Below are 23,077 nucleotides of genomic sequence, written 5' to 3' on the forward strand. Positions count from 1 at the left end.
CATTTATCTTGGTATCTATGACCACATCTTCCATATGTCTCAATATTTGTATAGCCCAGTGGGAGGGTTGTAGAGAGTCCAGAAGTGAAGGCAACTCCAGAGCACACAATGGTCCATTGTGCCCCTGTATCCCCCTTCCCTTCACCACACCCAGCACACAGCGTCCTGTTTACCTGCCTCCAGGGCCTGGCTCCATCTCAGGTGCCACTCCAGCTGGGCCCACGCACAGGCATTGCCAAACCCTCTGCCCACAAGCCCTCGGCTTGGCAGTGATGCCTTTCTTGGGGATTCCCCCCAGCTTTTGTCCCACCCCTAGTCCCTTCTACCCCAACACAGACTCCTCCTCTTGGCTCATAGCACAGTACATGGCACACAGTAGGTTCTCTGGAAATGGTTCCCGACAATAAGTTGCTCCTTAATGACGATCATAATCTCAGGCCCATCTGTCAAGGGGTTCTCCCAGCTTCGGAGGTGGGCGATGGCATTGTGAAGGAGGTGGGTTCCAGCGCTGAGTGTCAGCTAGACTTAGAAAAAGCTTCCTGTCCCTTTCCCTGAGCCTGGGACTTTGGGGGGAGGGCAGCGTGGGAATACAGAGCCTGTCCATCTCTAGGGACAGAAGACCCATATTAGGCGCTGTCTTGGTCCAGCTGGGATGCCATTCTCCCATTCTCTCAGAAGTCAGAAGTCAAGGGTCAGGGCACCAGCAAGGTCTTCAGGGACAGAAGTCCAGGCAAGAGGACAGATGGAGAGGTCTGTTCCTTGGGCCCAGATTGTGTTTGGGGGTCAAGAAGCCGGGTGGAGGTGGGAGGGGAAAGCTGCCCGGGAGAAAGTTAAGCATCAGTTCATCCACATACTTTTCACACCCTGGGACAGAAGAAGAAGAGGAGTGAGAAAGAGAGGAAGATAGCTGAGGGGAGCAAGAAGGGAGAAAGATAGGGACACCACAGAGAAAAGCCAAGAGGCGAGGCCGGGGGCAGTGGCTCAAGCCTGTAATCCCAGCATTTTGGGAGGCCAAGGTGGGCAGACCACTGGAGGTCAGGAGTTCAACACCAGCCTGGCCAACATGGCAAAACCTTGTCTCTACTAAAAATACAAAAAATTAGCTGGGTGTGGAGGCATGTGCCTATAAACCCAGCTACTCGGGAGACTGAGGCAGGAGAATCACTTGAACTCAGGAAGCAGAGGTTGCAGGGAGCTGAGATCATGCAACTGTACTCCAGCCTGGGCGACAGAGTGAGACTCCATCTCAAAAAAACAACAACAACAACAACAACAACAAAGAAAAGCCAGGAGGCAGATGGGAAATGGAAGAGCAGAAAATCACACCTCCTCATAAGCAGGTTCTAGGAAGGAAGATGAGGTTCCCCCAGCTGAAAGAAGAAGCAGACATCAACCACAAACACTGCAGAGGAGCTTGGAGAGCATCCAGTCCAACCTACTCATTTTATCTATAAGGAGTCCAAGGCCCAGAGAGGGACGTGTCTTGCCTGGGGACACACAGCAAGTCAAGACTCAACCCAAACCAGAGTCACAGAATGATGGCTCTGGGCTAGAAGACATTTCTTGACTTTCTACTGAGCAGAGAAAATGAGGCTTCAGAGGGTCATACTCTGCTTGACTTTTGGAAATGTGGGAGCAAAAAGAACAGCTATCAAGGCCCACCCAGCCTATGGCCAGGTATCAGAAAAAAGAAATGGAACATTCAGGCCCACTGCCCACAGCCTTGTCTACCTAGTGGCACTTGAGCCAAGGTTTGATGGGTTTTCTGTTGCACCCATTGATTTATTCCACCACTTACTCTATGTGCCCAACACTGTGCCAGGCCCTCAAGTTGAGGAGGAGGAGGACAAGAAGAGGGTGGCAAGGAGGCTACAAGCTAGTCTATTCGAATGCTTTGAAAGAAAGATAATTAAGTGGACAGTCATTCAGAGATTGCTGTATGCCAGCTGCTTGCCCCATATTACTATGTCAGAGACTCACAAGGCAGTTCCTATTGTTAGTCTTACTTTTCCAGATGATGACACTGAGGCTCAGAGAGACTAAGAGGCCCTCGATCCTACAACTGATGTGGCAGAGCAAGAAGTTAAACCACACTGTTTGCTCTTAACCATTACGCTGTACGGTCCCCCGGGATGGGCTTTAAGAGCTAGAGTGCGGCCCGGCGCGGTGGCTCAAGCCCGTAATCCCAGCACTTTGGGAGGCCGAGGCGGGCAGATCATGAGGTCAGGAAATCAAGACCATCCTGGCTAACATGGTGAAACCCCGTCTCTACTAAAAAATACAAAAACTAGCCGGGCGAGGTGGCAGGCACCTGTAGTCCCAGCTACTCGGGAGGCTGAGGCAGGAGAATGGTGTGAACCCGGGGGACGGAGCTTGCAGTGAGCCAAGATCTTGCCATTGCACTCCAGCCTGGGCCAAAGAGCAAGACTCCGTCTCAAAAAAAAAAAAAAAAAAAAAAAGAGCTAGACTGATGAGGTTACCCCCACCACCCTGTGATCCATCACATCCTATTTATTTATTTATTTATTTATTTATTTATTTATTTATTTTTGAGACAGAGTCTCACTCTGTCATCCAGGCTGGAGTGCAGTGGCATGATCTCGGCTCACTGCAACCTCCTCCTCCTGGGTTCAAGCAACTCTCTGCCTCAGCCTCCGGAGTGGCCGGGATTATAGGCACCCGCCACCACACTCAGTTAATTTTTGTATTTTTAGTAGAGATGGGGTTTCACCATCTTGGGCAGGCTGGTCTTGAACGCCTGACCTCGTGATCTGCCCACCTCGGCCTCCCAGAGTGTTGGGATTACAGGTGTGAGCCACTGTACCCAGCCCACACCCCTCCTTCTATCCCAGCCAAGGTGAGTCAGTCCCTCCTCTGAGGCTTTTATAAATGCCTTCCATGGCCCCTGATTTTTGGCCTTGTCTTGGAATTAATTGTTGGCATGTCTGTTTCCCTGGCAAGTTGGAGGGCAGAAATGACCTTTGCTCAGCCCTGAACCCCCAGTGCCTAGAACAGTATCTGGCATATGGTAGGTGCTCAATGACTGGTTATGGAAAGAGTATAGCTGGGTAATATAGTATCCCCATATGAACAGAAAATAAAGCCCAGTAGAGGCTTAGGCCCACGGGAGGGGCAGGAAGAGAGTTTTATGAGTCTCCAAATGTCCTGAGTCTAGCACACTGCCTGGAATATACTAAGTACTCGTAAGTGCCCTTTGGAGTGAGTATGGAGAGTGCTCCAGATAGGAGGCTTCCATGGGCCTGGGGGATGGACTCAGGAGGTTTGAGACTGCATTTGGATTGTGGCCAGAACTCAGGGCCCCTCCTCAAGAAGTTTGAGGCCCAGCCAGACCACCATGAGAGTCTGCAGAGGCCTGGGGTTCAGGGTACTGGGGGCCTCTTTTAGGAGTGCAGGCTGTTCCTGTGGACTCTGCCAGGGCTTGGAGCTGGGAACTGGGGGGTGGGCTGGATCAGAGTGAACAGGAGCAGGCAGGCTGGAGTTGGGACACATTCTCCAGCCTATTCTGCTTGCAAGTGCCTGAGGACACCTTCAAACGTCCGCTCCCTTGTAAAACTTTTCCCAGCAAGAGGTAGAGGTAGGACAAAAGGCTGTGCCTTGGTCTCCAAAGTTTAGGAGAGGAGCCATGGAGATGGACAGAGAGAGGTGAGGAGAGAGAGACCCAGGAGGCCTCTGGGAAGGGAAGGGAAGGTTGCTGAGGAAGGAAGTCTGCACTTGGGGCCAGCTCTGCCTCTGGCACCAGCCCCACTGGGCCAGGGTCCCAGGGATTTATTGACTAATCCTCAAGTGATACACTTTCGGTGATTTATTCTCTCTCCCGCTTGCAATCTCACAAGATCCCATTGTCTCCGGACACTGCTGGCCAAGGGCCTCCACCTCGGGAGCTGCTGCCTCTCATCCACTTCCGGGGGGAATGGACGCTACCTACCACCAAGCACCACGACCCTCCCCTGCCCTCTCCAGGCCTAAGAGTCAAGCTGCCAGGCCACCAAGCAGTGCCAGGTACGAGGATGGCAGCACCTAGCCAACCCGCGGAGAAGGCGGTGAGCTGGGTGACCTCCTGAAGCTGCAGGAGTTTGTGCCGGCTGATGCGTTGCTCCACCGAGTCTTGGGGGGAGGCAGCTGGCGGGTGAGGGCGTGGCTACCAAGGAAGTGGGTGTCGGATACTGGGCGAGGGGACAGAGCTAGGTCACAGTCGAGGTTTTCACTGACCCGAGTGGGTGGGGGTAAAGGGAATTCGTAAAAAGTTTCTTTCTTCATTAATGGCCTTTTTTCCCTATCCGAGAGCCTGGGCGCGGGAGGGAGCAAAGACGGGCGGGGGCAGGGCAGGCCCTCCGCAAGTGACACTTAATTCCCGGTCTGGACTGGGCCGGCGCTTGAAAGCAACTAAATTAGCAAAACAGAAGTCAACTGTCGATTGCTTCATTGGAGGATTAAGTGTGATAAATGGGGGGTTTGTTCGCTCTCCGGTCCAGATGTTGTGTCTAAGTAAGGGTTTTTTCAAAAAAAAGGTTTTTTACATTCTTGGCCCAGGGCCCATATATATTTTGGATACTGCTGGGAGTATATAATATCATTGGAAAATGATGCGGTCTGCTAACCTTTTAAATAACATTTCCTCCCTCCTCTATTTTCTAATAGTTTGTTTTTCTTTCCATGTTTGCCTTTTATTGGGGGAAATTTTTTTTGGAAATTAATGAGGCTCAAGTTTGGAGACCAAAATAAAAAAGGGGTGGGGGAGTGTGAGAGGTGGATGGGGTGTGGAATGAAGCTGAGTGGGGGGAGGGCTACTCTGTCTTTTAAAGCGCTCCTGGTTTGATTTTCTTTTTTTTTTTCTTTTAATTTTCTCTGCCGAGGCTGCCCGCGGCCCTCCAGCGGGGCTGCGTGGTGGCGCGCGCGGGCAGGGCGCCCGGGACTCTCCGCCGCGCCGGGCGCCCGCTCGCCCTGCCCGGGCCGTGGGGCTGCGCGCCGCTGGCCTCCGGGAAGAACCTGCCATTCCCCCCGCAGCCGGGCCCGACGTGAGAGGGGGTGGGGGTGGGGGCGCCTCCTTCCTGAGTGAAACCTACGGAATCCGGCAGGAATTCGGGCCTCCCAGATTTAAGAAAACAAACAAAGGAAAGATTGTCAGAGAGGGGCCGCCAAGAGCCGCCGGGCCGCCGCACTGCCCTCCGCGCTCACCCGCGGGGCGCCCGGGCCTCCCGGCGGGGGCGGAACGCGAGGCTGGGGGGCTCCCCCGGGTGGTCCCCGGTGGGCTTCCCTGCCCTGGGTCTTGACTAACCTCTGTTGAGTCATCCTCCTGTCTCTAGAGCTAAAGAGGCCCCAGGGCGCATGGGAAAGGAGGGTGCTGCCGAGGTGGCTGCCTGGGGACGGGCCCTACAGAGGTCATTCGGGGCATCCCCTGCCTGTAGGCAAATCCCCACGGAGTCCCATCCCGCACCCTCCCACAGCGTCCAAGGCGAACCCCTGTCTCCAAGCCCAGGCTTGGGAGTGAAATCTCGACGGCTCAGGTTCCTTCTCTACGCAGTCCCCCAGCCAGACTAGGAATGGATCAGTTCCCGGCTGAGTTCCCGGGTGGGCTCAGTTCCCGGCTTCGCCCGGGTCTAGGAAGAATGATAAAAAGTGAGAATGTAAAGGGAGGAGATACTATAAAACAAAAGGGGTTAGACACCTATAAGGCAGCAGGGACCCGGTGGTAAACATGCGGGTCTCCTGTGCTCCCACCGCTTGCGTTCTTCCCGGCCGCGTCCATGTTCGTTTCCTGCTCGTTATCTTGGTCTCTCCTGATTCTGTTCCCGTGTCAGTCTGCCCTGCCTCTGTTTCTCCAACTCTCTGTGGTCTCTCTCCCTCTCTGCCTTCTCTGTCTCCTTAACCTGAATATGGCTCAGTGCTTCTGGCTTTCTCTTTGTCTCTGAAGCTATCCTCCTTCGTGTTTCTCTGTCTCAGAGCTGACGCTGTCTCACTGGCCTGTCTCACTGGCCTGTCTCACTGTGTCTTCTTCTCTCCTCCTCTTCCTCCTCCTCTCCTCTCTTCTCTCTCCCCCTTTCGTCCCCCAACCCTCCTCCCCCAACCATTCCTCTCCATCTCTCCACCCTGCCCCCGCCTTAGGTAGCCCAGCGGGCGGGCGCCGGGCCAAGGCCGCCCTGGGCAGGGCCTTGCTGGCGCTGACAGAGCCTCGCGCCCGCGGCCCAATTAGCGCGCGGCGCGAGGGACGCTGCATCTGGAATTGCGCTGCGCTCACGGCCAAGGCCGATTGTTTAGTCTGCGCGGCGGGGCGGGCGGCCCGTGCGGTGGCCCCACATCTGGAGCCTCGGCCAGACGGCCCTGCTGGCGGCTGGCCGGGGTGCGTGTGCATTTTTAACTCTGGGATTTGCTGACAAGTTAAGAAGTCAGAAAGTCAGTGACGGCGGGAACTGGCGAGGCACTCAAGGAAGGGAGGGGCAGGCGGAGGCTCGGGCGCATCTGCCGCATCAGCCGCGGCGGAGACATGCTCGGGGGCGCGCACAGCAGCTCAGTGCTTTGCCCTCAGTCTACCCCCACCCGTAGCTGCCCAGAGCCGCAGCCACGCGTTGACTTTTCTTCCTTCCCGGTCTTTATCCTCTCCCACTTCTCCTTTCTCTTTATTTAGTCCCTGAACTATCCCGAAATCCCACACTTCCCAGCTGGCCAGAGCTCCTTGGAGGTCAGCCTCTAAGAGGGAAGCCCTGGAATCTCAGGGCTCCCACGCTCTGGAGGAAACACACAGAGGGCCAGAGAGGGCCAACAAATTGCCCGGAGGTGGCTCGGTAGTTAAGCGGCAGAGCTAGGACCAGAGGCCAACTCTCTTGACCCCTAATAGGGCTCTTGGCACAGCTCCAGGTCCCCCTTGGGGCTGATCCAATGTGAGCATTCTCACATTGTCAGAGTTCCTTCCCATCCTTTAAAAACGTGCTTTTGCACTTCCACTCATTCATTTCACAAATATCTGTAGCACACTGTGTGCCCGGCCTGGGAAACACAGAGGTAAACAAGACAGGCATGTCCTGGTGCTGCAGAGCTTACATTTTAGTAGAGAAGACAGAAATGTTAGACAGACAGAAACTACGCAGCAAACAAACTATCCAAAGTTATAAACTGTTGAGGAACAGGAACAAAATTGCTAATGTTTATTGAGTAACTATTGTGTGCCAGTCACCATTATAGATATTTTCATTGTAACCAACTGATCAAATCTTCATTATGTCCTCATGAGGTAGGCATGTGTCCCTGTTTTGCAGATGGACAATTCGAGGCTGAGAGAATTACATGATTTATCCAAAGTCACACACGTGCACAGGTGGTGGAGCTAAGGTGCAGATTCAGGTTTGACTTCAAAACCAGGGCTCTCGCTCCAACAGTGGGCTGCAAGGGCTTGAAGGACAATGGTACAGTTGTCCAGAATTGGGTAATTGACATCCAGGTGGTATACAATTTATTCTCAGCAGCAAAACAAGTATTTACCAGGCCACTGCTGTAAAGATCATTACTAGCATTTGTGTACTGCTTTCTTATTTATAAGCCATTTTCACTTGCATCATCTTCTTTAATCTTCACCACAACTTAGAGAGGTAAGTATGATTATCATTTCCATCTCTGCCTCCGGAAACTAAGAACTGCCATGTTGCCCAAGCTTCACTTGAGTTTTAAGAGCACTCCCTGCCCCAGCACTCTTTCTCAGTAACAGAGAGCTCCATTTCTTTCCACATTTGGCCTAGCTTTTCCTTGTTCTGTTTTCCGTGGAAATAGAGCTCAGTGCTCACCCTCATCCCCAGAAAATAGTGACTATATCATGCCTTTGAGATGTTTCCCCCAGGAGCAAGTAGAGACTTTGTAATGTGCCATGGACTTTCAGCACAGCGTCCTGATGAACCAGCCTGCTTTTCTCGTTGTGCAGCCAGGCAGACCTAACTGTTTAGGTCTGCCTGGCAGACCCACAAAGCCACACAGGGTTAGAAACCTTGGGTTCTATCCAGCCTCTACTGTGTGACCCAGCAGGTCGCTTACCCTCTCTGGACTTCAGTGTCCTCCCCTTTGAGATGGGAGATTTGGGATAGAGCAAATTTACTTTTCTTGGATCACAAACTCCTTTGAGAATTTGCTGGAAGCTTCAGGTCACCAATTTAGAGTGGCTTATGTGTACACGTTCACTCAAGCACTCCATTTTTACATATACACACACACACACACCACACACACACACACACACATATATATATATATATATATTTTTTTTTTTTTTTTTGAGATGGAGTCTTGCTCTGTCTCCCAGACTGGAGTGCAATGGCGCCATCTTGGCTCACTGCAACCTCCGCCTCCCGAGTTCAAGCGATTCTCGTGCCTTAGCCTCCCGAGTAGGTGGGATTACAGGTGCCCACCATCATACCAGGCTAATTTTTGTATTTTTAGTAGAAACAGGGTTTCACCATGTTGGCCAGGCTGGTCTCAAACTCCTGACTTCAGGTGATCGGCCCACCTCGGCCTCCCAAAATGCTGGGATTACAGGTGTGAGCCACCATGACTGGCCATTTTTTACTTATATTTTTAAGGGACTTAAGGAGTCTTAAGGGTTATCCATGGGCTCCCTAGGGATTCCAAGACCCCCCACCCCCACCCCTCCCACCGCCAAGTTTGGAATTACTGTACAAAATGGTTTTTACACTCATCAGATATCCGTAAAACCCACTACTGACCTAGGTAAAAGGAACCACAGGCCATACCTGGTAGGCAGAGAAATGTGGGATCCTTTTCACTGAGGAGTCAGCAGATCTTACCCCCATGGCCTTTTCTTTTTCCATGTTTTACCTTTGGGGTTGTCTTGGAATAGGAGGAGGCAGAAGTCATCCCGCTAGTGCCAGGGGAACACACCTTTGTGCTTTGACCACAGAGTGAATAACATAACTAGGTACTTCTTGGTTGGATCATGCCTAGATAGGGGAACCTTTCCCTCCCCTACACACATCATCATCATCATCATCATCACAGCCACTTCTTACCTGTTCTGAGCATTCCCCAAATGTCATTCCAGCTTGTTCCAACCCGGCTATGGCATAAGCAGAGAAGGTAGAAAGGTCTCAATTTTATAGAATATGTGGTCCAGAGTTGTCCTATGTCTTGCCTAGCATCACACAATGAATTAAAAACTGAACAATAGGGAGAGTCCAGGTCTTCCCAGCTCTAATGTCAAGCCTCCTTTTGGTCCACAAATACTTACAGTGTGCCTACTGTGTGCAAAATGCCATGCTGGAGGCTGTCAGGGCTTGAAAAGTGATGATTTGGCAGAGGATGCTGTTCGTGCCTCACCCCATGTCCTCTAGCCCACTTCTCCACTCATCTGCCACTGTGATGGGAAGGTGTCAGCAAGCCCAGGAATTGTCCACCCTAAGCAGCCTTTCTGCTTCTCACCTGCAGGGTTTCTCCAGTGCAGGGGCCAAGGGAGCTTTACTCAGCCTGCAGGACAGCTGGGATTTAACACTGCAGGGGCAACCCTCAAGTTATTAATAAGAGATAAGAATGAGTGGATAAGCAACCTGGCTGCCTTGGGACTCCGTGGGACAATTCCATGGTGTGTTCTCATGATTCCTCAGTGAGCCCCCATTGCCCCCAATGAAACTCAATCATTAACCACTCTTCACTGGCTTTTCTCCTACCCCATCCCTATATCACTTCCCCGTTCCCTCCCTCCAGCCTCCAGTGATCACCTCCTCAGTAAACTACCTGCACGCAAGTCTCAGGGTCTGATTTCAGGGGAAACCAAAGTAGGACATGCAGAGACACACGTGTAGACACACACACACACACACACACACACACATCTCTGTGAAAAGACGAGGCACGGAGAAGAATCATTCCCAGTCATGACTGGGTGGCATCAATAATAAAGGCTGACATGTCCAAAGCTCTAAGACTATGCTCCTCACTTTGCTAAGCACATTCTACACTTGCTTCATTTATTTATTTTTATTTATTTTTGTTTATTTTTTATTTGGCAGGTGAGAAGTAGGCATCATAATTATACCTATTACAGAGAGTAAGAAACTGAGGCTGAGAGATTAACCTGCCAAGGTCCCTTAGCTAAAAAGCCTGGCTGTGTACCTAGACCTATCCACCTCCCAAGTAGGTGTCTTGTAAAGACTGCCTAGGCTGTCCGTGGCTGATGCTACAGGAATAGAGCCCAGAGAGGACTAGGGATGGGGAGACTTCCTAGAGGAGGTGGGGTTTGGCTTGGCCTTGAAGGACAAGATAGGCTTCCACTTCTACCCATCCAGGGCAGGCCGTATGGAAAACAGGGAAAGTTCTAGGCAAAAATGAAGAACTTTGAAAATAACAGTGAGGAATTGGGTCCAGCTAGCCAGGAATGTGTCTTGGAGCAGGTTGAGGCCAGGCTGTGGAGACCAGAATGTCAGCCAGCAAGGTGGCCTCTTCCCCACTCCAGCCTGAAGGCCTGTGTTAGAGAGGGCTTACCAGGAACAGAAATGGTGGAGGCTGGGGACTAGACAGCAGTCCTGCTCAGGCATGGAGGGCAGAGAGCTCACACCTGGTCTGCACCCCATTTCCTGGCCAGGCACCCCTGGTCTCAATCATCCCCCATTTCCAAGTAGTAAATAGATGTATAAAGCAACCGTTTCCATTTAAAGCTCTGCAGACCATAGGGAGGAGGGCCTGCAGGCCATCTGGGCCCTTGTTTGGCAATGTTTGTGCTCACAACAAACCTGATAGACAGAGATTTATCGCCGTTTTCATTAGCTGGGGTTGGTTTGGTTTGCTGCTCTTCCACCCCCTCCCCCCTACACACACACTCCCGAGTTACAGATTTATGGTGGGTGGGAGGACCAGGGACTCAGAGAGAGGGGAGGAAGAAGGCCGAGCAAGGTATGGACTTGAAGCAAAGGGGATGGGGTGGGGATTCGGAGGATGAAGAGGTGGGGGTGGTGAGGAGTGCACCAGCTCTAGAGAAAAGACTGAGCGTGTGTGTGTGTGTGTGTGTGTATGTGCACACACTAGCATGCATGTTAGAAGGTGGCTGAAAGACACCTGCAGCCACATCCCCTCAACACACACATACACATACATCTCATAATCACCGTAACTGTTGAGCGTAGAAGCTGCTGAAATTCTAAGCTATCAGCACCAGCACCAGGCCCAAGGCCAGGAGGGATGCAGACCTTTGGCAAGCTCAGGGTCCACTCTGGTCTGACCGTATTTGACAAATGCCTATGTAGCATTCCTTCTGTCCTGAGACAGATCTTCACTAATTTATCTATCTAGTGAAATTAGCTATCTTCACTAATTTCACCCTGAAAGCAACCCTCCAAAGTGGACACTGTATCATTTCCCTAATGCTGGTTCTTTCCCTCCCCTCACAGCAGGGTATACACACCACCCATCTCTGTAGGAAGGGGCCTGGACTTGAGTTCCCAGTTGTAAATATCATTTTGCCCCTTGGCGCTCCTGTGAAGTTCCTGTGGGCATCCCCTGAGGACCCGTTCTTGGGTTCTTTGCGCTCCCTCTCCTCCAGCACTTCCCACCCCCAGCCAGGCTGGCTCCTTCCCTGTCTGCATCTTTTCTCACACAGTGTCTCCTGCCCAGTGTGCCCTCCCTACACCTTCACTCATCAAAGTCCTTCTAGCCTTGCAGCCCACGTGGACTGCCTCTGTGAGGCCATTCCTGAGCTGTTCCCTGAGGTTCATGCCTTCAGTGAAAGACACTGAGAGCCGCCCTTGGGGATCATCCTGAAAGACGAGGAAGAAACCAGAGAAGGTTGGCTCCCGCCTCTCACAAGCAGAGTGGCTCTACTTTTTATAGCAGAGTTCTGTGTCAGATTTCAGTAGAGCTAATTTTAAGAGGAAAAACAAGGTTTAACCCAGTGATCAATTCTAACTGTCTCATTTCACAGGTGAGAAACCAAGATCAGAGAGGGTGAGTGACTTGTCCAAGTCACACAGAGTTCTCGTCAGGGCCACAGGGCCAGGCTCTCCGACACTCTTTCCATGGGATAGTTTCCCCAGAGTGTGTGGCCATCCTGCTAGGAAACTGGAAGCTCTAGAGAGCAAGGACCAGGACACGGCATCTCTGTCTCCACTCAACAAGCATGTGATGCCTGAGTGTTATTTCACAGGCATTTGATCCCCAAGGCTGGCAGCTTTCGGAGGGTCCATGTTATCAGCTTGCTTCCACAGCCCCCAGGTAGGGACAGGCTGTAGGGCTGAGACAGGGCTAGAGTGAGGAAGGGGGAGTTCCTTGTCCCTATAGAATCCCCTCCGTCTGGAACACTCACTGCCAAACAGAGCTCTCTGCCTCAGGATTTTCAACACACAAAGCACCTGTCTTTCCAGACCCACCCATAGTCATGTCCCTTGAAAAGAAAGGGTTGATGGGTTGGTTGGTTGGTTGGTTGGTTGGTTGGTTGGTTGCCTGGAAGGCCCTTAGCTATAATCTGAAGGAAACCAAAAGAACTTCCTCTCCCCAACAAACCAGAACGTCAACCCACCGTCAGCCTGCCTCAGTGTCTACCGTCCCATCAAAGTGCCTCCTGGGGGACATGGCCTTGGCTCCAGAAAGTCCCACCTCTTTCCTAAGCAGGAGTGTCCCACTAGTTCTGACTAAGTCAGGACTCATCGAAGTCAAGAGTGGACTCTGGAGCCACACAGTCTTGGATTCTAGTCCAAGATCTGTGGCTGAGAAATACTGAAATACTTAACCTCTCTCTGCTCTGGTCTCCTCTGGGAAATAGGGATAAGAATATCTGGAACAGTGCTCAGAGGATTATTAAAAGAAGTGAACAATTTGTCTCAACTTCCCTGATGAAAAAAAAAAAAGGATTGAATGAGATAACCTGTTGGGGCACTCAGCACAGCACTGGGCCCACTGATATCTTCCTGTGAATGAGGTCCTCCGGGATTAGCAAGTGGGTTGCGTGGCAAAGTCCCCAGGGAACGAGAGGATGGAGCTGGTGGAGCTTAAAGACACAGAGAACAGAGGGAGTTACCCCAGGCCACAGATAGCCCTGGTGGAGGAGGGGGAATAGCTTGATCACTGAGCCCCCATCTGCTATGGGGGATCTTGAAAGTGGGAGGAGAAAAGTCTGGCACCAAAACCAACGTCTCCTTTTCTGATTTGCCAGGAGCTGCCCCTTAGCTGGGCTTAAAAGTTCCTTCCAAGGGGTCATTTCACATAACAAACTTTCATAGAACTCACTACATGCCAAGCACTACATCTTCCCCCAGTAAACTAGGCGGTTGAGGTCATTAGGGATTATTATTGTTATCCTGTCTTACAAGAAAGTGGCCGATGCACCAGGAGCTAGTAACTTGCTGGGGCCACACAGTCCTAAAGAGCAGAACCGGGCTTTGAACCCAGGCGGTCTGCCTGCTCTTAAACCCCTGGACACTGGGTCAGCTTCCTCGCCAGCCGTTGGCCACACCTCCAAAGCCCTCTGCAGTCAGTTGCCTGACCAACCTTTTCCCTCCTGGGGTCTCATCAAGTCTGCATTTCTCACTGTCAGGCTGGGATCTGATTCTCTTTCCAGTTCGATGGAAATTACCAAGGTCCAGGGGCCCAAGGTTGGGGAGATGGGGGAGGGTGAACAAGACAAAGAAGACATAATCCGGGCCCTCGGGAGTTTTCCACTCACCCCTCTTAGACCAAGCGAAAGTACAAATGGAGGCCCACATTCCATATGTCTAAATATTTAAAAGTTAAAAATCAAGTTAACAAACTGTTTAATAAAATATGTTCTATTCTCCTAGGCTGACACATACACCTTCTAAAGACCTGGAAGGCCAGATTTGAATTTAGAGTTCTCAGGCTTACTGGAGTTCTGCACAGGGACACCGCACAGGGAGAAACTCCCTCTGCTCTCCCCGAGCCCTGCCCTTAGCCTGCCTCTTCTCTTCCCATCCCACCTTCACCTTAAACTAGGGCTTCAAGAGCACGTGTGTGGATACTCCAATCTGCACACGAAACTGCTGACCACATGCCCCACACTCAACTCACAGCCAAGACACAGGCTACCCTCTGGAGGTTGGACCTGGGGAGGTGACCTGCAGAGGGCCTGGATGCAAGGTACAGGCCCTTAGGGCAGGGATTTCTAGGGCGCTGGGCATCTGGAGCATGGTTCAGGAATGGGGGTGGCTCCCTCCTTCTGGACAGACTCCTACACTGTGAGGAGGGCCAAAGGAAGGCTCTAAGTATAGGGCCCCTTGTCTAAAGGCACTGGAGCTGAAGGTGGGTCACTCTTTATTCCTTCTGCTTTCTAATCCCTTTGTCTGATCAGCCAACTCTGAACATCTTGGCAACTTTCCTTTCTAAACAGTTCTCCAAGCCCCATCACAGCCCTTCTAGTCCAGGCCACTCTCATCTATCACCATGTTACCACAACAGCTTCCTAACTGGTCCTCTAGGCCCCAGTCCTTCGCCCACCCCTCCACAGCCAGTGATCTTTTCTGAACACAAACTGGATCACGATGCAGCCACGCTTAACACTCTTCTGTGGCTCCCTGCTGCATACAGAAGACCCAAATTCAACTTGGCCATTGACCTTGGTGTCCAGCCCCTCTCAAGCCCTCCAGCCTCAGCCTGCCCTACTCCCTGCCTCTAAATGATGCTCTGGCCTATCTACGCTGCCCCCAGGTCCCTGCAAGACATGAAGTACACACTGCAGTGTGTGCTGCTCCTCTGCCCCACTTTCTGACCTCCTGTCTCTACGAATTCCTTCTTCTTGAAGATTTGGCTTCATGGTCAAACCTGCAGCAATCCTTTGTTGTCAACAACCCACTCCCGCCTCCAGGTCTGGCAGGGAGTCCCCGGCTTGTGCTCTCATACTAGTATCTACACTCTATTATAACTATCACTAATTTAACCACTTCCCAATACCCCGACCATTGCCATCTCTTGCCTGGACTATTGCAGTGGCTCCCGAATTATTCTCCCTGCTTCCACTCTTGCCCCTTCCTCCAGGTTGTCCTCCACCAGCAGCCAAAGTGAGCCTTTTAAGACATGTGTTTGGCCGAGCGTGGTGGCTCGCGCCTGTAATCCCAACACTTTCGGAGGCCGAGGCAGGTGGATCACCTGAGGTCGGGAGTTCAAGACCAGCCTAACCAACATGGAGAAACCCCATCTCTACTAAAAATACAAAGTTAGCCAGGGTGGTGGTGCATGCCTGTAATCCCAGCTACTCGGGAGGCTGAGGCAGGAGAATCGCTTGAACCCGGGAGGCAGAGGTTGCGGTGAGCCAAGATCGCACCATTGCACTCCAGCCGGGGCAACAAGAGCGAAACTCCATCTCAAGAAAAAAACACATGTGTTTGGGCTGGGCACGGTGGCTCACACTTGTAATCCCAGCACTTTGGGAGGCCGAGGCAGGCGGATCACCTGAGGTCAGGAGTTCGAGACAAGCCTGACCAACATGGTGAAAACCCATCTCTGCTAAAGATATAAAATTAGCCAGGCATGGTGGCACGTGCCTGTAATCCCAGCTACTAGGGAGGCTGAGGCAGGAGAATCCTGAACCCGGGAGGCAGAAGTTGTAGTGAGCCAAGATCACGCCACTGCATTCCAGCCTGCGCAACAAAAGCAAAACTCTGTCACCAAAAAAAAAAAAAAAAAAGACATGTGTTTACTGACATCACCCCCTGCTCAATATCCCTAGTGGCTCTCATCTCACTATAGGAGCCAAAGGCCTGCCGGGACTATAGCATCCTTCATGATTTGCCCCCTGCTCCCTCTACTCTTCTCCCTTCCTCCTTCCCTCCCTCACTCTTCTCCAATCACACTGGTCTCTTTCCTTGCTCCTTGTTAAACTCAAACGCATTCCTGCCTCAGGACCATTGCACAAGCAGTTCCTTCCCTTTATTCAGGTTTCTCCTCAAATATCCTCACCTCCAAGGTCCTTCTCTTCCCCCCTACTTTGTTTTCCTTCACACATTAATCTCCCCATGGCAGATTGTATATCTCTTTGCTTACGTGTTTCTGTCTGTTTCTCCTTCAACCATCTAAGCTCCACAAGAGTGGGGACTTTATCTGTTTTGTCCACCTCAGTGTCCTCAGGTGTGACACACAGAGGTGCTCAAGAAGAGTTTGGCAAAGGAATCTTCTGTTTATGTTTTCATGCCCCAGCTAGAATGTGTCCCCCCGAGAGCAGGGCCTGTGGCTCATTCATCTCAGTGTCCCCTCTGCTTGGCCTGTTGCTGGGCACATAAACACATGACTTCATTCAGATGGTGAAAGAATGGAGGCCAAGAGCATGACCTGTGAAAAGGCACCACAGTGGGCTTGAGCTGAGGGCACACAGGGTAAATGGACCTGGAAAGGTGAGGTGGGAGCAAACTACAGAGGGGCTGGAAGGCTGGGGGAACTTCTCTGTAGCTTAACATTGCAATGGCTCCTATCTAACATGGAGCCATTGCAAGATCTTAAGCCACAGAGAAGAATTTTATACAGCAACTATATTTAAAGCTGGGCATGGTGACTCATGCCTATAATCCCAGCACTTTGGGAAGCCAACACAGGAGAATCACTTGAGGCTAGGAGTTTGAGACCAGTCTGGGCAATATAGTAAGACCCCCATCTCTATGAAAAATTTAAAAATTAGCTGGATGTGATGGCACACTCCTGTAGTCCCAGCTACTGGGGAGGCTCAGGTAGGAGGATCAGTTGAAATCTGGGAGGTCAAGGTTACAGTGTGCCATAATCATGCCACTGCTCTCCAGCCCGGATGACAGAGCGAGACCCTGTCTCAAACAAAATAAATAAATGTGTATGTATGTATGTGTGTGTGTGTGTGTATTTAAAAGAACTTGGGAGAAGAGTAATCAGGAAAGCATGGAAAAATGGAACTGACTTAGAGATTGCAAAATCCCCCATCTCAGAATATCCCAGAAGCAAACCATCATCTTGAGTTGGACACACCAAGGCTTGTCTCCTGATACTTCTGGGCCTCTTTACACTGGCTCAGTCCACTTTCTGACACTGAAAATTGGTTCTGGACTTAAGTGCTCCAGTCACCCCTAGGAATGCTGAAATTTGCATAAGAAGGTATCTTAGAGAAAGGTTAGATGTGAGCGGTTCCCTGGGGGCAAGGGCTGGGAAAGGGGCAGGAAGAGTATGGTGGCTCTGCCCCCCGGGGAAAATTGAAGGCCCCTATTTGGCACCATCACTCACATGGGGCTTGGTTGTCCAGAAAGGCCTGGGAAACAGGGCGACAGAGTGTCTCGGGTCTCCCCTCCCCGCTGCCCACCCCCCAGGCTTTACTCTGGGTCAGTTGGAGCCTCAAGTGGCTTTTAAGCAATTAGACCGAGCACTGGGTACTTTCTAATCTAATTGTTTCAAAAGCCCTTGAAGGGTTTGAGTCTGAGCTCTTAAAATGCCAGAGAAGGGGGAAATCAGTGATGGTGGGAAGTATGCGGGGCCCAGCTCTCTTCCCCCACCCCTGTTTCTGCTCTCCATCTTCTTGAGGATGGAGCGAGTGGACAGTTTAGAGCAGAAGGATTCCTCCTCCCCAGGCTCTGAAGGTTCTGTACCCACTTCCCTGCCCTACCTCAGGTATCCAAGTAACTGTTTAATCAAAGTCAATGCCCTCCCCACCAAATTGATGAAAACTAGGGCCGTCCAGTAGGGTGACCCTGACCCCAGTGGGCAAAGCATCTCACCATCACCCAAGAAAACATGTCAGCAGTCTCACTGTGATCACATACCTACTCATGGGCTGGAGGCTTGGGATTTTTTGAAAAGCTCCTGACCTTGAGGAGACCAACAGCCTGACAACGGAGAAAGAGCTGCTTCAAATGAGCAGAAATGAGAGATTGAACTTAAGAAAGATGCAAAAGCAGTAAGCTCCGGGAACACCAAACTGGGTGGGAGTAGAGCCAGAACTGGAGGAGAGAATTGAGGAACACTCCGTGGTGGAGGTGACATTTGAGCTGAGCCTGAAGAGTCTGTAGAATTGTGCAGGTCAAGTTAGAAAGAAGGATACATTATGAGTCCAGGGAATGAACATGAACCAGAAGCGATCGTGGGAGGGTGGAGGGCCCTAAGGACTCTCATCCATCCCATCATGCTCTGACTCAGTTTCTTTGTCTATAAAATGGATCACTAGACTGGCTTAGCGGATTCTATTCATGTTCTCCTGAGCTTTCGAGGTCCACAGGAAAGCTTTGGACCACTTATGGGCCAAGTGGGAGAGCAGAGGAGGCAGGGTCTAGACCTTTGCCTTCAACTGGAGCTATAACTCTTAGCTGTTTTATATTTTGGATTTCGGTATACTTTTGAGTCATTCTGTCCTCTGCAAACTACTGGGTAGATGATTCCCTGGATATCTTCCAGCTCTGAGCTCAGGGTCTTCCTCATTATCAACCACTTCCCTGCCAAGAAGAACAGAGACAGAAATCTACGCAGAGCCCTGAGGGCCAGCGGAGTGGAAATTCTACCCCAAGTTCTGATGTCCTGGATGGGCTCCTGCTTAGCTGCCCGGGGAGCTCAGCCCATGACCAGACTGAGAGGGACTGATGGATTTGATGCCTGGAGATCTATCATTAAAGCACCTCCCTTTTCATTTAGGCAAAGTCTCCCAATCTTTTTTCATGAGGAGAAATTACCTTTCCTTCCATTGAAGGTGCAAAAAGGACAGCTTGGGTTGCTGCCAACATACCTACATGCTGTCAGAGGGTGTGGGTGTCATTACCCACAAAGCTCAGAGTTTGGACAGCAGCCCACCAAACAGCTTAGAGGTGTCCCAGCTAAGGCTTCGAGATAGGATGGAGGGTCTCTAGGAATGCCAAAGGAAATTGTTCAGCAAATCAAAGAATGAATGAACAAATAAAGAGGCCACTGCCAAAATGCTCTTGAAAGGATCACTTTGGAAACTGTTATCAGTCATGTTTACCTTGGTGTGAATTAAGTATCTTAGGGCAAGAGTTGCTAGGAGGAAGGAAAGGTTTTGGAAACTGGATGTCACTATATAAGGAAAGAATAATACAAAAAGAAAGATGATGGGTGCAAGACAATCACCCACATAACTTCATCCTAGTCTCAACTACCTGCAGCTCCCCACCTTCCCTCAACCCATCCCCAGCCTCCTCCTCATACCCTCCCTCTCCCTTCTTTCCTCCCTGGAAATGCTCCCCAGCTCAGGGCCCAAGTGCTGAAAGGTGCTTTAAAGTGAGTGAAAAAGTATTTGGCCTGGAGCAGGGGGACCGGAAGGGGGTGTCAGTCTGTGCCATCTCGAGGGGTGTGGCCTGCTGTATGTAAACATGGAGGAAGGGAGTGGCTTCCGGCCTGAGCTATGGGCCCAGGGAAGGACTGGAAATTCCTACCCGGCCTTCTGCTGTCTCCCCACCTGCCACTGCAGTAACTTCGCTTCACAAACAAAACAGAGACGGAAGTCAGTGGAGTCTTTGCAATGACATCTGCCCCTGCTCAGGTCCTCCGTCCTTGGGAGGACCACAGGCCTTGGCTCCAACTTTCAGCACCCAAGACCCCAGGATGGCCCACACTCTCAGGGGCCCCTGCCCTGGCCCACTTTCCTGATCATGTTCTCTTAGGAGTGGCTTCTAGCTATAAAAGCCCAGGTAGGCTTAAAACAAGCAAACAACAACAACAACAACAACAAAACCCACTTTCCATGGTTCTCCCACAGTTATAGCTTGAGAAGTCAGGTGTGTAACTTAGAGCAGGTCACTTAACCTTTCTGGATTTCAGTGTCTTCTTCAATGGACAAAACAGGTGGGAAGACAGTTTGAAACACATAAGGCGCTCTGTAAGGGTCAGGGATAAATACTAGGCCATTTAATTGTGGATTCAAATCCTGCCTCCACCTCCCACCAGCTGGGTGATCTTGGGCAGGTTATTGAGTTCTTGGTGCCTCAGTTTTCTCATCAGAGGTGCTCCTGTGACCTATCTTGAAGCTTTGGGAGGTGGATTAAATGAGATAATGGATGCAAATCATCCAGCCCAGGCCCCACAGTTGGTAGAGGTTAGTTGTCTATTGCTATATTTTGTTGAAGATGCACCATTATTTTATGTGTAAGATGCACCATTATTTTATGATCCACTAAGAAAGAAATACTGCTGTCAATGAATTGTGAGACACCTTGAAATGGATGAGATACTGTATTATTGGGAGGACAAGTGGGGAGTGGGTGGGAAATGGGAATGTCAATCTCTACAGCAATAGTTTCCCACTTAGGATGCATCCGGGAATCCAATGCCCAGCCTGCATCCCAGTTAAACCAAAACCTCTGGAGTATGGCCAGTAATCTTTCTGTGACTTGGTTTCCCCATATGCAAAACCGAGATAATTAACTTCTGGGGCCATTATATGAGTTGATTCATGTAAGTGATTTACAACAGTACCAGGCCCGCAGAAATGCTGAAGTAAATGTTAACAACTATTCCTCTCTCCACCCCCAGGTCCTGGCACAGGCTAGGTGCCTTCTGAGTGTTGGTTGATGCAGGAATAGACATGATCATGTGACTGCTGCCCTCCCTCCACCCCCCATCCAGCAGGGAGAGGCCCACTCTGGCCTCTGGAAGCTGGAGAAGAGGCTCACCTGCCCAAGGGCCTTCTGTCCAAAGTTCAAGGGAGCCCCACCCCTCCCGGATGCTCAGCTCACCCCACCCCCGAAGGCAGGGCTACAGTGTGGTGGGCACTGCCACACCCAGACCTGCCACAGCCTCTTGGAGTCAGTGACAAGAACCAAATGTCCCCCAGCCTCCACCCCTCCCCTTTCCTGCTTTTATTATTTTCTTTTCCATAAAGATTAGTCTGTGTTGCTCCTCTATCAAGGCCTGGAGGATAAACATGTGGTCCGGAGGCAGAGAAACCCCAGACCTGAAGGCCCCACTGCCCCCACCCCAGCAGCATAAACCCGGGGCTTTTAAGCAAGGAATGGTTTTCAGTAAATCTCTCCTATCAGCAGAAACCTTTGAAAGAGTTTGTTTAAAGGCCAGGGAGATAAACAGCAAGGAGAAGTGTTTGTTTAAGATGTATGTTCTGTGTGGCCACTCTGGGGCCCGGATTTACATCTCTGGGGAGAGGAGCCACTCGGAGGCCAGGGTGGGGGCCTTCCAGGGGCACCTTGGGCTCCCGGTGTGGACTTCAGCCCAGGCAGGGACCCATGTGCTCAGGGGAGGGAGGTGAGCTGGACTGCACTTGCAGGCCACTCCAGGCTTGGGGCAAGAAAGTAGGGACTGAAAGGAGCTGCAGGAAGGGAAGAAGCTCTGTAAAGGAGGGGAGGGTGCCCGGAAGGACCTGCTGGTTGGAATGCAGGCAGAAATCCCCTAGGAAGCCACCACACACACACACACACACACACACACACACACACACACACAGTGTTCAGAACAGGCTCAGGCTCAAGGCCCATCCCAAACAGCCTCATACTCAGCAGCCCAATACACAGCTGGGTATGGCCAGCTCTGTGACCTTGGACAAGCCACCTAACCCAGAACTACAGCCCTAGTTCCTCTCTGCTATGAAAACAACACACCTGCCTCAAAGGGTTTTGAGTTTTCCTCCTGTCGTTTGACAAATATGGCTTGTGCACTTACTGTATGTCAGGCACTGTTCTGGGTGCTTGGGATGCAACAGTATACAAAATACAGCCTCTGTCCTTTTGGAACTTAAAGAGGAGGAAGATAAGCAATGAGCATAATAATCAGTAAATTAAATACTCTTCAGAAGGTGACATGAGCTATAGAAAGAAATAGAGCGGGTACAAAAACCTGGGAAAGGATGGTTAGCTTGGACCTCCCAGAGAAGGTGGTCCTTGAACGAGATGCAGCTATCTGAGGGGAGAGAAGCCCAGGCAGAACCCTCAGCCAGGGCAAATATCTGGAGGATTGAATCAAATACCTTAGGGTAGGTGCTGAAGCATGGTCCTGTGGTCGGTAAATAACGTCCAATGTTGTCATTTTACTGAAGCAGTTACTGAGGCCTAGGATGGGCAGGGAAGCCTTCAGGGAGGATGCAGGACTTAAGCTGGGTTTCCCCTGGAATTCCTTCTCCCTGCCAAGTGGAGAGAAAGGCTCTGCAGAACAGCGTCATGGAGGTGGAAAGACAGGAGAATGATGGCAGAGCTCATTCCCCAAACCCAGTGGTGCCCAAGGGGTATATGGACCAATGCAGCTGGATTCTCAAGGAAAGTCCTTGGCCTGGGTCAGGAGTCTGGACTCCCAATTCTGGCTCTGCCCTTTGCTGGCAGGTGATTTGGGGCAAGCGATTTTAAGCTTCTTGGGTCCTTCTTTTCTCTACGGTAAAATGAGAATAATATATCCTCCCTTCACTGAATTGGTGGAGAGGATGAAAAGAGATATGGGGCCAGGCGCAGTGGCGCAGGCCTGTAATCCCAGCACTTTGGGAGGTCGAGGCAGGTGGATTGCCTAAGCTCAGGAGTTTGAGACCAGCCTGGGCAACACAGTGAAATCCCATCTCTACTAAAATACAAATATTAGCCGGGCATGGTGGCATGCGCCTGTAGTCCCAGCTATTCGGGAGGCTGAGGCAGGATAATTGCTTGAACCCGGGAGGTGGAGGTTGCAGTGAGCTGAGATCGTGCCACTACACTCCAGCCTGGGTGACAGAGCGAGACTCCGTCTCCAAAAAAAGAAAAAAGAGAAAAGAGATACGGTGGGTGTTTCTGTCTGGAACATAGCAGATGCTCAATAAACATTGGGTTTGCATTTGGGGCCGTCCTGTGCCCTTTCAGACTCCTTTTGGGCACTTTCCCGAAAGGATGAGGCAGAGGTGATGAGTCTACTGGGCCCCAGACTTGGAGGAGAAGATGATGAATAGCTGAGCATGGTCCCCATGTAGCTGAAGGGCTGTCCCTCCCGAGAAAGCCTAGATTTGTTCCAAAGGGGCTCCAAAAGGAAGGAAGAAATTTCATGGACACAGATTTTCATTTGAAAATCTGGAATTTGGCAATGGTCCGTGCTATGTAACAGCAGGATGGACCTTTATAGGGACAGCTAGCTCCTGCTGTTAGGAACTGTGCAGGCAGAGGTGGCCGAGTTGTTTTTGTTTGTTTGTTTTGTTTTGTTTTGCTTTGCT

The 23,077-nt window shown here is 51.1% G+C and overlaps 1 long non-coding RNA gene across 1 annotated transcript; it reads left to right on the forward strand.

The window, feature by feature from the left end:
- Positions 1-3,498: 3,498 nt before the first annotated feature.
- On the forward strand, positions 3,499-20,912 carry LOC112623830. Its single transcript, XR_003119212.1, has 3 exons — positions 3,499-3,663; positions 3,855-4,020; positions 20,437-20,912. It is a non-coding gene; the product is annotated as an uncharacterized LOC112623830 (long non-coding RNA).
- The last annotated feature ends 2,165 nt before the right edge of the window (positions 20,913-23,077 follow it).

This window comes from Theropithecus gelada, chromosome 4 (assembly GCF_003255815.1).
Source record: "Theropithecus gelada isolate Dixy chromosome 4, Tgel_1.0, whole genome shotgun sequence".
Classification (NCBI taxonomy): domain Eukaryota; kingdom Metazoa; phylum Chordata; class Mammalia; order Primates; family Cercopithecidae; genus Theropithecus; species Theropithecus gelada.